Source organism: Dreissena polymorpha, chromosome 15 (genome assembly GCF_020536995.1).
Source record: "Dreissena polymorpha isolate Duluth1 chromosome 15, UMN_Dpol_1.0, whole genome shotgun sequence".
NCBI lineage: Eukaryota > Metazoa > Mollusca > Bivalvia > Myida > Dreissenidae > Dreissena > Dreissena polymorpha.
Genome location: NC_068369.1, coordinates 52,350,036 through 52,366,944, shown reverse-complemented (window position 1 = coordinate 52,366,944; position 16,909 = coordinate 52,350,036). Strand labels below are relative to the sequence as shown.

General features: G+C 35.4%; 1 long non-coding RNA gene across 1 annotated transcript; it reads right to left on the bottom strand.

The window, feature by feature from the left end:
* Positions 1 to 537: 537 nt before the first annotated feature.
* LOC127860970 (uncharacterized) lies at positions 538 to 12,805 on the bottom strand. The gene is made up of 4 exons (XR_008039987.1): positions 12,733 to 12,805; positions 2,473 to 2,668; positions 1,827 to 1,953; positions 538 to 686 (listed from the first exon to the last, which is right to left on the bottom strand). It is a non-coding gene; the product is annotated as an uncharacterized LOC127860970 (long non-coding RNA).
* Positions 12,806 to 16,909: the final 4,104 nt, after the last annotated feature.

The following is a 16,909-nucleotide window of genomic DNA, read 5'->3' as shown; positions in this document are numbered from 1 at the left end:
GATGTCGGTGATTTTTGGGTGGTGGTGATGGTGGTGGAGAAGGTGATGGAAGTCGTGGTGGTGGTGATGGTGGTGTTGGTATTGATGGTTGTGATGATGGTGTTGTGGAGATGGTGGTGTTGATAGTGTTGGAGGTGATGGTGGTGGTAGTGGTGATATGGGTGATGTTGGTTGTGGTATTGGTTGTGATGTTCCTTGTGATGGTGGTGGTGATGGTGATGCTGATGGTAATGGTGGTGGGGATGGTAGTGGTGATGATGGGGTGATGGTTGTGGTGGTCGTGGTGATGGTTGTTGGCGTGTTTTCATTCTGTCCAGCCCGTGTGTAACTATCTGTGAACCCCGTTGATCCGGCACCCTGTATTTGAATTTGCAAGCATCGCAATTACGGTGACTACGGTTGAGTGTAGCGCCGTGGTTTCATTCGACGTTATACGTGTCGAGGTATATTGAGGGTTGCATCGAATAAGTTAATAATGAATCGTAATGAATAAAAAAAACAATTAAAAATTACAACTAACAAGCAGTAACGCAATAATTCGTTCTTACATTGATTTAATTATAACGATGTCAAAGAAGAAAAACTGATAACAAAATACGATAAAAATACAAAGACGCATACAACTATACATGAAATGCACACACTGTAGCCCTGACCAGCAAACTCGAGACATAGAGCGCGAAGACCTGAAACCGATAAACAGAGCAGTTGTTGAGATAAACAGAGCAGTTGTTGAGATAAACAGAGCAGTTGTTGAGATAAACAGAGCAGTTGTTGATATAAACAGAGCAGTTGTTGAGATAAACAGAGCGGTTGTTGAGATAAACGGAGCAGTTGTTGAGATAAACAGACCAGTTGTTGAGATAAACAGAGCAGTTGTTGGGATAGACAGAGCAGTTGTTGAAATAAACAGAGCGGTTGTTGAGATAAACAGAGCGGTTGTTGAGACAAACAGAGCGGTTGTTGAGATAAAAAGAGCGGTCGTTGAGATAAGCAGAGCAGTTGTTGAGATAAATAGAGCGGGGTTTTGTTGACATAAACAGAGTGGTTGTTGAGATAAACAGAGCAGTTGTTGAGATAAACAGAGCAGTTGTTGAGATAAATAGAGCATTTGTTGAGATAAACATATATGAGCCTCGTTAAGGGAAAATGGGGCTTAATGCATGTGCGTATAGTGTCCTCACATATTAGCCTGTGCAGTCCGCGCAGGACCATATGAAACTTCTGCTCTAACTGGATTTTCGATAAACAGAGCCTTAATTTAATCGAAAATGCCATAAAAGCGGAAAGTTTCATCCCTGATTAACCTGTGCGGACTGCACAGGCTAATCTGAGGCGACGCTTAACGGACATTCATTGAGCCTAATTTTCTCAGAGCGTGGGTCTTACATAAATAAAATACCACGATCCGCATATTATTTAAATATACCCCGAGACTGAGCCGACCAAGAGGAACCCTCGTATATATTCCTTTGGCCTATGTTAAAATCTTTTCCTTTCGTGTCCGATAGTTCATATGCCTTTTTTTGTGTGTGAAATATCAATACTGGTTTTATTACCAGAAAATGACGATAAACTTGCTGTTGCCACCTAAAGTACTACTTAACAGTACACCGGCTAAACCTTACTTTCCGTAAGAGCCCGACCGTCACAGTTTCATAAGTTAAGTTCTATCTATTGAGCCTCGTTCTGGGAAAACAGGTCTTAATGCATGCGCAGTGTGCAAAGGCTTATATAGGATGACACTTTAATCAAACGAATTTTTAAGCACAGTTTTACCTGAACGAGGCTCAATAAGTCGATATTAAAGGTCCAGACAAACTTACCATGACAACCAGACAGCCACGCTCGCTACAATTTATCCAAGTGTCGTGTTGACGAGATTGATACTACCCCGGTTGTTACCGTTAAATAGCAAGCCTAGCAAGACTAGCAGGCCGATGAGGGGTAGAACTGGAAACAAAACAGCAAAACAGAATATTAGTGAAAAACTGATCGATGCTCTTTGATGATTCGCTTTGATAGTCTTGCCTAGCCCTTTACCACTTAGAAACGTAATGTGACACATTTGTAGTACCCCAGAAAGTTAAATTTAGGTAAAGACCTTTCTTACTAGATTCATGTTTTAAAGGCTTCATTTTAACCCTTAGATACTGATGAGCAGCAAACAGCATAAAACCTGAACAGACTGCAAAACGACATGCCACTAGGGGTCATTCACACCCTATTGAATCACTACCACTACACACAAGAAGTTTACAAATAACGATATTGCACTTTATTTAAGATCGCGGGTTCCGAATTTCAACGATACATGTACCTTAAAATCTGCCCTTAAGCGGACATGTACACTTGCAACACAATGATTATTATAGCCCCTCTCCCCCATACACACTTACTTAATCCCAACCCATTGGGGTTCTCAATGGAAAATACAACATCTCCAGTTCTTATCTGGATTTATCCACTTACAGCCGCTCAGACCGCCGCCACCGCGGGGAACGGGTAAGGGTACTGGAATGTAGTCTTGCCCGTACCCGTACCCATATCCCTGTCCATATCCCTGTCCATATCCCTCTCCGTATCCCTCTCCATACAGTCCCGGTAGCACTAGCAGTGTACACACGAGCGTAGCGAGCAACACTCCGGACAACTTCATGGTGTCGTCCTGAAATATTAGACACCAAATAATGCTTTATATTTTACGCAGAAAAAACCCCGACAGCAAGCCAACACGAAAGCCCTACCATGGTCATCATTTTTGCAGCGGCGTGTATACTTGTCCATCTGGCGTTTTTTTTTGCGAGCTTAGTTTAAACCTATTTATTTCAGCTAGATTGTATTAACAGTGTTTACTTCTTTTTTGAAACGCTATTGAGTCCGTTTCCTGTGCCTAGAACCAGTACTTGGTGCATTGATCTAAGGTCGCTCCCACGTTAGCGATCGAACCCGTGACCTCTCCATTTAAACTCGCACACACGACAAAAAAAACCCGCACATATCATATTTGTCGTATCGGCGTTTATATTTGTCGTATCAACGTATATATTTGTCGTATCAGCGTTTAGGTTTGTCGTATCAGCGTTTATATTTGTCGTATCAGCGTTTATATTTGTCGTATCAGCATTTAGGTTTGTCTCGTCGGCGTTTATATTTGTCGAATCAGCGTTTACAGTTGTCGTATCGGAGTTCATATTTGTCGTATCGGATTTTACATACATGTATCGTCATTACGGCGTGTTGTCGTATTGGCGGACTTCAGACACGCAAACCCTTACGAATGACAAATGTCATAATATTCGTTCCGGCGTTTATATTTGTCGTAATGGCGTGTTGTCATTTTAGCGCTTTTTAAATCCGTTAAGACAATAACACGAAATAGTGAATCGACGTGTGCATTAGTCTCTTCGATGCGTCAAGTTTGCGCAGTTCCATTTCGCACATCCACGAACATGAGAGAACGAAAAATATAAAAACAGTATCATATGTGATGTCCAAATATTGTCGTTTGGCAAAATAGTGTATAAAGCAGACGATTGATCAAAGAGTCGATAAGTACACCTTAGACATATGATCCTAGTTATGGGAAAACCGGGCTTAATGCATGTAGCTAGTTATGGAAAAACCGGGCTTAATGCATGTAGCTAATGATTTTCGTGTTTTTTTGCAATCTTAGTCGAAACAAATGTTTTTTCATTTCGAAACAAATGTTTTTTTCGTTTTGCATTTACACAATTGGTATGTCAAGTTGATTTATTGTATATGTAGCAATTATTTTAATTTAAGTAGCTCGTGATAAATACATACCTTACAATTTACGCTTTGTGGAAGTGCATATACAAATACACGAAGGAGAAAGTTTTGTACAAATTATCTCACGGACAAAAACAATTTTGTCACATTATTTTGTATTTTTTTCTTAAAAACACTGGAGCAATAAAAATTGTACACACGAAAAGTTATAAACACATTTTTCGTATCATATTGCATTTATTCCCGCGACACACTTCATGAAAAAAATAACGACATTGGAATTAAGACGGGAAAAAGTTGTTCGTTTCCTCGAACCCGACCGACCATATTTTATGAGCTGACTGTTCACATTTTGTGGTATTCTAGCTTGAGTTTACGAAAATTTTGTCTTAACCCATTTATGCCGAGTGGACTCTCCCATCCTTCTAAATTGGATCCATCTATTTCCAAAATTAGGGATGTCTAGTATATTTATTTCTATATTTAAAATATTTATTACAGAAATTCCTTAAAGCAAACAGCGCAAACCCTGATGAGACGCCGCATCATGCGGCGTCTCATCTGGGTCTACGCTGATTGCCAAGGCCTTTTTTTAAAGACGCTATGCATAAATGGGTAAAATCACATTTTTTGTGTGCGCTAATTTCGGTCATATTTACACAGTCCAACTAAGACTAGTTGAACTTACTAAAACAAAGAATAGTAAAAAGATTAAATTTCTGCCCGTCATTGCATAATCTTATATAACTTGGAAATCGTAAAAAGGTTAACGAAAAATCTTAATTCCCTACTTTTTTCGATGTAAAACAGATATGAAACATATGACGTTTAGGACTCATTCAGAATCAAGGTCAGAGGGTAATTCTTAAAACACTTTTTGTCAAGAAAACGCAATAAAACCTTTGACTTATAATTATGAAAAAAAGAGAAAAAAACGTAACCAAGATACTCTCATATAATCATATTTATAGCATTTACGTAGAAAATTTGTAGTAAATCAACAGCTTAAACTTAAAGCGGCCTTTTCACAGCTTTTTTTTTTTTACATATATTGAAGTTTATCATTAAATGCTGAGTTTATATTGATAAATGTAACATTTAGCCATAAAGCTCTAATAAAAAACAAGAATAAATTAAAAAAAGAAAAAAAAGTAACCCTCGACTGGGATCGAACCACTGACTCCTGGGGTAAAATTCTACAAGTCTATCGCTTAGACCAATCGGCCATCCGTGCTCATACAATAAAAGATGCATTTTATACTTGATATAAATAATCCTCGTATTATCACACAATATAACGACAACAACAGAACTCTCCAAAGTACCGGTATTCAATGGTTACGCGTTGCAACGCTTTATAATTTTCAGGTTTTTAAATCGTCAAAAGATGCATGTAATGGATATTTTAGAGCATGGTAAATGTTTAGTATTACTGTTTCCTCACAAATATCATTACTACAACGAAAATTTGCGAATCTGATTTTTTTTTAATTTTGTCAATTTACCAAAACGTGAAAAGGCCCCTTTAATGGTGACCCAATGATATTGTCAAAAAAGCGTCTTATTAACATTTGAGAAATTTAAAGATTTAAAGACACATTAAAATACCCGTATTTTTTCCTAAAAAACCCCATATCATATAACAGCTAGATGTATTGCGTCCAATAATACCAAGGTTCTCCTGATAAGGCAAACCTGCGACAAGAGCCTCACAGTTTTTTTTAAATTTATTCAGATCTATCAGAAAAGTGTTTTATGAACAAACAAACATATATAACTAAGTTGGGAATACAAAGACGCTAATATAATCTTACAACACTAGATATTTGAAGAATCAGATAAAGAACTACGCAGGAAAAATACAGGAAAATCAAACGGTACCCTTCCTTACCTTGTGTATGTCCTGACTTGAAAATCACAAGTGAAATCCTGTCGGCGTTTCTACAAACCAACCTCCACGCGCCGGTCAGGAGCGGCCGGAACTGGCCGGCGGGCGGCCATTAACTGACCGGTGTGTTGCCTAGCCGCCGACCCTCGAGGTATGCTGTGCGGTCATCACTCAAATAAAGGGCGGGATTTAGGCGAGGCGGTTCCGTGTGTACATGCGAGAGGAAAACGCCGTTTAGCCGGAAGTCACGTGGATAGTGAATAAATAGCATCGGGGTCGGTTGTCATAAAGCTCATAATGAAGATCTTAACTTATGACGTATACATTTTTTTTGAGTACCCTTGCGGATGCTCGAAATAGTTTTCATTCATGGTTGAATATGCGTGCTTGCGTACGTGAATGTTTTACCAGTATGGGCGAGTCCATGTTTAAAACTGTTAAAATGGGTTTAATCATAAGTCTAAAGCTTCCCATATAGCACATTTTACTTCACTTCAATCGCTAGGATCGTGCGTACACGAGGAACCAATTATTCTTGTTTCTCAAACAAGACGAAAGAGTAAACATGCGACTTTTAACGACACCCTACATACAAAATAATTACTGCATGCACGAAGTAAATATTTTGCCTTCAACTTAAATTATTGCTCTCAAATGCAATGCAGTTGGGAAGTTGTTGGTCGCCCTCATATTTACCATTTAGAAAATGGCCATTTCCCAAAGGCAAACGACATAAAATTCACGCTAAAATTCATAAAATTGTAATCACGCTACACGCACTTAAGAAATTATTGGTCAGAACAAATCGTGTTATCATGTGATCCAGCATGGCGGTTATTTTGTCGTGGGCCGTTCCAAAAGGCTCGGTTCGCATTCTTTTCAACGTAAAGAAGTTCATTTTCATCATGATTTGCTAATTATACTCAATCAGTATATATATATTGTTTGTGTAAACACTATTTCTGCCATAAAATTGACTACGCTGTTATCTGAACTGTGGCATGTCGTTATATTGTTATTGTCGCCGGCATAGTTACAGTGCATAGCTGTTTGTAAACATTATGTTTGAAACAAAGAAATATTGTTAAAAGGTTATGAGTACAATATTAGATTTATCGTCGTATCTTTTATCGTTACAATTGTATTACATAGAGGATATTTGTTGGATTCGGTGGATTATCGATTTTTATTCACGAGTGATCATAGAAAATGATATTTTCACGAGTGGCGCAGCCACAAGTGAACAAATATATTTTCTATGATCACGAGTGAATAAAACTCGATAATCCACCGATTCCAACAAATTTTCTTTTTATTTAATGCTTTTTTCGCAGTTTATATATATTGTTAAAGTGTTTAACTAAAGAATTTCGCTGGGATAATGACATCATTTCGTCTAAAAAATGACATCATTTCACAGTAAACAATGAAAATTATCGATTATTTTCACTGATAATTTTCACTGTTTGAAACAGTGAAATTATCAGTTTTAATTAACTGATATTTCTCTATAAACCACCGGAAAGCATAAAGTAAAAGAGGACTATGATGGCTCTGCTGATTCAAGGTTCGCTTATTGTCGAACATAATATCGAGTGGACGTTTAGGAACGCCTGTCCGTTACTACGACTATCGACGATTTGAAACAACTGACTGGTTTGGTCGTAGTAAGTATGCCAATCTGGTGTGAAGGGGACTAAACAACAACATAGTTATGTTTTTATCTCTAGATTTCAATCAAGTTGGACATATTGTAAGGGGCGTTTATCAATTGTCAGAGATAACAGTTTGTAAAATTTAGTTAAACTTAGAACTCGAAAAATAATTTAACTATGTCAGAATTGTTTTCCTCCACCAACACTCTACAAACTATTGGAAGCCAGGCAATTGTGGCTTCATTTGAACTTTCGCATCCGTTTTTTTATATGGAATTATTTTCATGGAACCCGTCTGCACTTGTTAATGTCCATTGAGTTACACGCGCAGACGTAATGGTAGCACGAGCTTTTAAAAACACAGTGACAGGAAGTACACGCTTTTGCAAATACTCCAGACAAAGAATGGATATTGAAAGTTTTTCCACCCAATCTTCACTTTATTTATTGATTTGGTAATTTACACCAACAATGAAAAATATAAAATGGTAAAAAAGGTATGTAGATTTATATATTTTCTTTTCTTTTTATCAATAAGCTGTCTGGTTTAATTGTATATTTTACGTCAAGCACGTTTAGTTACCCATTAAAATGCTCCTTTTTACCATTCAACACGTGTGCAAGCACACTTATGTTTGGGGAAAAAATCAATGGTTTTATTTGAGAACGGATCCGCACAAGTTCTAACTTTCTCTTAAATGTACAGGTCATTTATAAATACTCAAAACAAAACACACAATAAATATACACTATAGATAGAAAAGTACATTTTAAACTTTCATACAATGTCAATTCAAGATGACTATAATATGACATCAAGCGGTGAAACAACACAAATATGCAAAATAACAATGCACATGTGTGAAGAAATCATGTCATTTAGAGTTATTCATAATAATTCAAATGTCTGAATTGGGAAATATCCATCCTTATTGTCAGTTTATTTAATTTTACAATTACTACATAAGACTCGTCTTTTAAAGTTCGATTAAAAAATAAGGAAATAATAATTAAACATGCTCCTTAATGCGGACATGATTGTTCATGTGAAACATATTCATATGCCACTTCCGTTAATGGAAACAAGAAAAGAACACTAACGCGGCGAAAGAAAACCTGTTAACCATTTCAGTAAGGCTTTAACGTTGGGTTAAATAATCATTGACAATAAAATCAACATTCCCCATCGGTAGTTTATGTAAATAATAGCACACTTACCATTCCACTGGAATAGTAAAGCAGATAATAATAACACACTTACCATTCCACTGGATTAGTAAAGCAGATAATAATAGCACACTTACCATTCCACTGGAATAGCAAAGCAGATAATAATAGCACACTTACCATTCCACTGGAATAGCAAAGCAGATAATAATAGCACACTTACCATTCCACTGGAATAGCAAAGCAGATAATAATAGCACACTTACCATTCCACTGGAATAGCAAAGCAGATAATAATAGCACACTTACCATTCCACTGGAATAGCAAAGCAGATAATAATAGCACACTTACCATTCCAATGAAATAGTAAAGCAGATAATAATAGCACACTTACCATTCCACTGGAATAGTAAAGCAGATAATAATAACACACTTACCATTCCACTGGAATAGTAAAGCAGATAATAATAGCACACTTACCATTCCACTGGAATAGCAAAGCAGATAATAATAGCACACTTACCATTCCACTGGAATAGCAAAGCAGATAATAATAGCACACTTACCATTCCACTGGAATAGTAAAGCAGATAATAATAACACACTTACCAATCCACTGGAATAGTAAAGCGGATAATAATAGCACACTTACCATTCCAATGAAATAGTAAAGCAGATAATAATAGCACACTTACCATTCCAATGAAATAGTAAAGCAGATAATAATAGCACACTTACCATTCCACTGGAATAGCAAAGCAGATAATAATAGCACACTTACCATTCCACTGGAATAGTAAAGCAGATAATAATAACACACTTACCATTCCACTGGAATAGTAAAGCGGATAATAATAGCACACTTACCATTCCACTGGAATAGCAAAGCAGATAATAATAGCACACTTACCATTCCACTGGAATAGTAAAGCAGATAATAATAGCACACTTACCATTCCACTGGAATAGTAAAGCAGATAATAATAGCACACTTACCATTCCACTGGAATAGTAAAGCAGATAATAATAGCACACTTACCATTCCACTAGAATAGTAAAGCAGATAATAATAGCACACTTACCATTCCACTGGAATAGTAAAGCAGATAATAATAGGACACTTACCATTCAAATGAAATAGTAAAGCAGATAATAATAGCACACTTACCATTCCAATGAAATAGTAAAGCAGATAATAATAGCACACTTACCATTCCACTGGAATAGTAAAGCAGATAATAATAGCACACTTACCATTCCAATGAAATAGTAAAGCAAATAAAAATAGGACACTTACCATTCCACTGGAATAGTAAAGCAGATAATAATAGCACACTTACCATTCCACTGGAATAGTAAAGCAGATAATAAAAGCACACTTACCATTCCAATGAAATAGTAAAGCAGATAATAATAGCACACTTACCATTCCACTGGAATAGTAAAGCAGATAATAATAGCACACTTACCATTCCAATGAAATAGTAAAGCAGATAATAATAGCACACTTACCATTCCAATAAAATTGTAAAGCAGATAATAATAGCACACTTACCATTCCACTGGAATAGTAAAGCAGATAATAATAGCACACTTACCATTCCACTGGAAGAGTAAAGCAGATAATAATAGCACACTTACCATTCCACTGGAATAGTAAAGCAGATACTATAATAGCACACTTACCATTCCACTGGAATAGTAAAGCAGATAATAATAGCACACTTACCATTCCACTGGAATAGTAAAGCAGATACTATAATAGCACACTTACCATTCCACTGGAACAGTAAAGCAGATAATAATGGCACACTTACCATTCCACTGGAATAGTAAAGCAGATAACAATAGCACACTTACCATTCCAATGAAATAGTAAAGCAGATAATAATAGCACACTTACCATTCCACTGAAATAGTAAAGCAGATAATAATAGCACACTTACCATTCCACTGGAATAGTAAAGCAGATAATAATAGCACACTTACCATTCCAATGAAATAGTAAAGCAGATAATAATAGCACACTTACCATTCCAATGAAATAGTAAAGCAGATAATAATAGCACACTTACCATTCCACTGGAATAGTAAAGCAGATAATAATAGCACACTTACCATTCCAATGAAATAGTAAAGCAGATAATAATAGCACACTTACCATTCCACTGGAATAGTAAAGCAGATAATAATAGGACACTTACCATTCCACTGGAATAGTAAAGCAGATAATAATAGCACACTTACCATTCCACTGGAATAGTAAAGCAGATAATAATAGGACACTTACCATTCCACTGGAATAGTAAAGCAGATAATAATAGCACACTTACCATTCCAATGAAATAGTAAAGCAGATAATAATAGCACACTTACCATTCCACTTGAATAGTAAATCAGATAATAATAGCACACTTACCATTCCAATGAAATAGTAAAGCAGATAATAATAGCACACTTACCATTCCAATGAAATAGTAAAGCAGATAATAATAACACACTTACCATTCCACTGGAATAGTAAAGCAGATAATAATAGCACACTTACCATTCCACTGGAATAGTAAAGCAGATAATAATAGCACACTTACCATTCCACTGGAATAGTAAAGCAGATAATAATAGCACACTTACCATTCCAATGAAATAGTAAAGCAGATAATAATAGCACACTTACCATTCCACTGGAATAGTAAAGCAGATAATAATAGCACACTTACCATTCCACTGGAATAGTAAAGCAGATAATAATAGCACACTTACCATTCCAATGAAATAGTAAAGCAGATAATAATAGCACACTTACCATTCCACTGGAATAGTAAAGCAGATAATAATAGCACACTTACCATTCCACTGGAATAGTAAAGCAGATAATAATAGCACACTTACCATTCCAATGAAATAGTAAAGCAGATAATAATAGCACACTTACCATTCCACTGGAATAGTAAAGCAGATAATAATAGGACACTTACCATTCCACTGGAATAGTAAAGCAGATAATAATAGCACACTTACCATTCCAATGAAATAGTAAAGCAGATAATAATAGCACACTTACCATTCCACTTGAATAGTAAATCAGATAATAATAGCACACTTACCATTCCAATGAAATAGTAAAGCAGATAATAATAGCACACTTACCATTCCAATGAAATAGTAAAGCAGATAATAATAACACACTTACCATTCCACTGGAATAGTAAAGCAGATAATAATAGCACACTTACCATTCCACTGGAATAGTAAAGCAGATAATAATAGCACACTTACCATTCCAATGAAATAGTAAAGCAGATAATAATAGCACACTTACCATTCCACTGGAATAGTAAAGCAGATAATAATAGGACACTTACCATTCCACTGGAATAGTAAAGCAGATAATAATAGCACACTTACCATTCCAATGAAATAGTAAAGCAGATAATAATAGCACACTTACCATTCCACTTGAATAGTAAATCAGATAATAATAGCACACTTACCATTCCAATGAAATAGTAAAGCAGATAATAATAGCACACTTACCATTCCAATGAAATAGTAAAGCAGATAATAATAACACACTTACCATTCCACTGGAATAGTAAAGCAGATAATAATAGCACACTTACCATTCCACTGGAATAGTAAAGCAGATAATAATAGCACACTTACCATTCCACTGGAATAGTAAAGCAGATAATAATAGCACACTTACCATTCCAATGAAATAGTAAAGCAGATAATAATAGCACACTTACCATTCCACTGGAATAGTAAAGCAGATAATAATAGCACACTTACCATTCCACTGGAATAGTAAAGCAGATAATAATAGCACACTTACCATTCCAATGAAATAGTAAAGCAGATAATAATAGCACACTTACCATTCCACTGGAATAGTAAAGCAGATAATAATAGCACACTTACCATTCCACTGGAATAGTAAAGCAGATAATAATAGCACACTTACCATTCCAATGAAATAGTAAAGCAGATAATAATAGCACACTTACCATTCCACTGGAATAGTAAAGCAGATAATAATAGCACACTTACCATTCCACTGGAATAGTAAAGCAGATAATAATAGCACACTTACCATTCCAATGAAATAGTAAAGCAGATAATAATAGCACACCTACCATTCCACTGGAATAGTAAAGCAGATAATAATAGCACACTTACCATTCCACTGGAATAGTAAAGCAGATAATAATAGCACACTTACCATTCCAATGAAATAGTAAAGCAGATAATAATAACACACTTACCATTCCACTGGAATAGTAAAGCAGATCAAGAGCCTTGTGGACCTATTTGTATCGAAGAATGCCGTTTCTCTCTGGATTGATATTTTTGCTGGGATTAATTCATCTTAGCTCTCAAAGCGGCGACATTTAATATGCAGAACAGAAAACCTACTTAATTCTATCATTAAGAAAGCAAAAAAATTCCAAACAAGTCCTTTAATCTGAATATATAGACATGTTAAACCCTTTTGAAAGTTCATATATTATTTTGTAATACTGAATACTGATTGCTGAAATCTGTTTAAGGAGAATGTTTGTATTACAGTTAATATACGAGTTATTTGGGGGTAAATGTTTTCTCCTCTAGAAGTAATGGAAGTAAAATTTTGTAAGAAAAATCACTGCCGAATACTCACATACTCACGGATATTGATGATTATGATAAAACCATGTGCTATACCTGTTTAACGGTATACGTTCGTTTTAAAAATTATGTAATTCAAAATCAAATACTGGAAAACGTTTGTTATCTATTATTGTCTTGGTGAATCCTGAAAAAAAGAAACGCGATAGCAGTTTATCACCTATCGCAAATATTGAAACCATTGAAACTAGTATTATACTCGGCGGGTAGAGGGCCAACGGGATCCTACATCTACATCGCCCTTTTCTGTTAACCTTAAAACGTTTTAATTGACAAGTGCAAGAAACAGAACAAGTCACGTTTAGTTTAAACCTATTTATTTTAGCTCGATTGGATCGAAAGCCTTAGGCTTATATAAACGCTCTCGAGTCCGTTTCCTGGACCTAGAACCAGTACTTGGTGTCTTTTGGGGGAGATCTAAAGAACGCTCCCACAGTGGGGATCGAACCAATGACCTCCCAGTCGCTAGGCGGACACCATATCCATTACACCACGGCGACCTTATTAAGTCACGTTTGAAAATATGTCTTTTCCTGCCCTTCATGAAGCCTGAGAACATTTTGATACGGTTTAATGTCCGGTGAGAGAAACGAGCGAGTAGGTTTTTGTTCAGCAGCTGCTTTAAGAGTCGAACCAATGTGTTGTCACCATGACACGAATCTTATGTTGAATATAGATAATAAAAACAAGTGCGCCTTAAAAAAATAACGCATGAAAGCCAGGTACAGATACGAAGAAATAGTGATATATGTATCCAATTAGCAAAACTATATACACGTATAAATATTTTAACATATAAACATTTAAATGTTGGACAGACATTTTTAGTTATATCACGGAAATTATAGTCTGATTCTTTGAGTAACAAGTAACGGACATTGATCAATAAGTTTCATAAGAACAAGCAATACGGAAGATTTTCATCCAAACATGCTTCTGAAGCGTTTGGTAAATGTAGTTGGAAATGCAACATATAAAAAGTGTTCAAATTATGTCTTACTTGTATAGTTCAATTTCAATGGCGTGCAGTTATTTCATTATGATATGTGTTTTTCAGTATTCTTTTGCCGCTCCATGTAAGTAAAAATTACCACTATTACATCAAATTAAAGTTGCAGTTTTATTTAATATATTGAATAAAAAATTGTACACTTTCATTTGAGTTAAGATTAAATTCGTTACATTAAAATTATATCGTATATTGTGTTATTATTGTATTATTTATATATTGTTTCTTTTGTTATTATTTCATTATATTAGCAGAACGAATGCAATTTGCTTTTATTATTTTTAAATGAAAGTCATAACCTTCAGACATTATATATACATTTTAAACAGAAAACACACACATCTCAAATGTTTTTATCAATTTAAATTGAATCGAGTAATCAAACATTGCACCGTTATCGGTTGCAAAAGAGCAGTGATATAGAAAATTTCATGTTTTTTTTTGTTGCAGCCTGTGGTAATATTACAGCACAAATGGATAGGACAAACTTAGTTCTGCACTTTCATCCCAATGAATTCTTCATAAATTATTTTACCCATTCAAGCTATAGATGGATAAGAGGATCACGCATAATAAAATTGCTTAACGATGCGTCGAAGTACCAGGAATCATCGAACGCTTTGAGAATCGCTAATTTCACTGCAACAGACAACGATGTCTATTTTGTCTATTGTTTGAAAGAAGGACGAACCTACCAAAGTCAACACTTTATTTTGGGTGATCAGTTTTTATCTAGCAACGCCTGTCTAGTTGATTTCTTTTTGGACGCATGTTACCCATGTTAAGATCATGTAAATAGTAATTAGTTTTAGAATGTGTGAATCCAAATTTGAAACAGAGCAATGTTCATTTAAATGCAAACATATGCTAGGATTATTTATATTTAAAAATACAATTAGATGAAAAATTATTTTAAAGGAACTCCAGAACATAAATACGGAGCGAAACATTTGCAATTAAAATTACTAGGATTATACTGAATTCATATTCATCCCAATAACTACAAAACACCTTAGTTTAAAATATCGGGTGTTATTTCATTAATGTGATAATGTGATAGTAAAATAATTGCAGTCTATTACTATGAACTGCATTAAGACCAACAAGGTACTTGTTGTTTACGCAGAATACGCGTTTGGTTAACATACGAATACAATGTATACATTCAAATTTCTTGTCTTCAATAGGAGATGAGAATCAAGCAATAACAAAAATGACGCTGGATAAAATAAAAACCAACCCACAAACTATCCAAATAGGTATCATAAGCCTTTTTACTCATATTGATTCGAAAAGTCAGCTTTACAACATTGATTGCGTCGTGTTCTTCTTCATTCTTTGTCAAATAATTAGAAGATGGCACACGATATATACCATATGCCGTTGTGTAAAAAGATTGAATTGAACCTGATATTTTTAATATCTTCATTGATACGGGTAATTTCAAAAAATACATTTCCCCATAGATGTTTACGGCCGGCTATGAATTCGTTCAGCGTTGAAGCTATTCTTGCAAAAATTCAAACAAGTTTAAGGTCTTATATTTTGCATGATTTAAAGTCATTATCTATGGAATTTACAAGCTCTGTTCTAAAACAGCAAATTTTATTTAATTTGATGAGTACATTTCATATTAAATGAATAGGTACCACACAGACCTCTACAAAAAGCGCAGTAACTTCAAGAACAGCAAATGTATCTGAATCCACAACAATGCCAATGACAGTGAAACCTACCACCAATAAAACGACACATTTGCAGACAAGTATCGAGACATTATTTGATACATAAAATTAAAAATGATATAGATATATTTAAAAAAATATTTTTTTATTTTAAAAAATACATTAACTTTTTAAACGAAAGTTAACACTAAGAGACTGCAACCTTCAAGACATATTGGTTCATAAAAAGCACAACCGGATGTTTTTCCGAGTTCCCAACAGGAGCGGACCTTGTGGGGCACAGAGGTGCGCAATCTGTCCATGCATGATGGAGGCTGAAAAGTTCAGCGACACCATCGGCAAAAGCTTCAATGTGCGGAACGAGGTCACCTGCAAATCCACCAATGTAGTATACGCTGTACACTGAGAACGGTGTAAGACCTTCGTATACGTAGGAGAAACGGGAGATGCCCTGTACCAACGACATCTTCTTAACCTGTCCCGGATACGGACTCGACACAACGACCCGGTAGCCGAGCACTTCTACACAAACGGCCACAGCGTCGCAGACTTCCGGGTCATGTGACTCGAACAATTAAATGGAACCGACGAGTACCGGAAGACCATCGAACAACTTTGGAAGCGCAAATTGAGGACGTTCAAACCATATGGACTAAACACAAAAGACTAAAATTTGCGCGCAATGTAACGTGCGATTATATAACGTCACTTCCGCTAAAGATGATATGCTTAATCACAAATAAACGCCGCTGTAGAAGACCGAGAGGTCGAAAGCTACGGCAAATTTAATAAAAACGTTTTATTATATATATATATATATATATATATATATATATATATATTAAATTTAATTTAATTTAAATATGTATAAATATTAAAAGGAAGCGTACTTAAACTTCCGATCTTTGTATTCCATGCAGCTTCTACAACACTCACAACCCGATCTACTCAATCTGCAATGACATCGACGACGATTCAAACATTCGATTCCACACCATCGTTTACAGGTAAACCTATCTTTTTACATTTTACTATATCGCACACTTAGTTTTTGTCCGTTATAATTTGTTAATGGTTAAT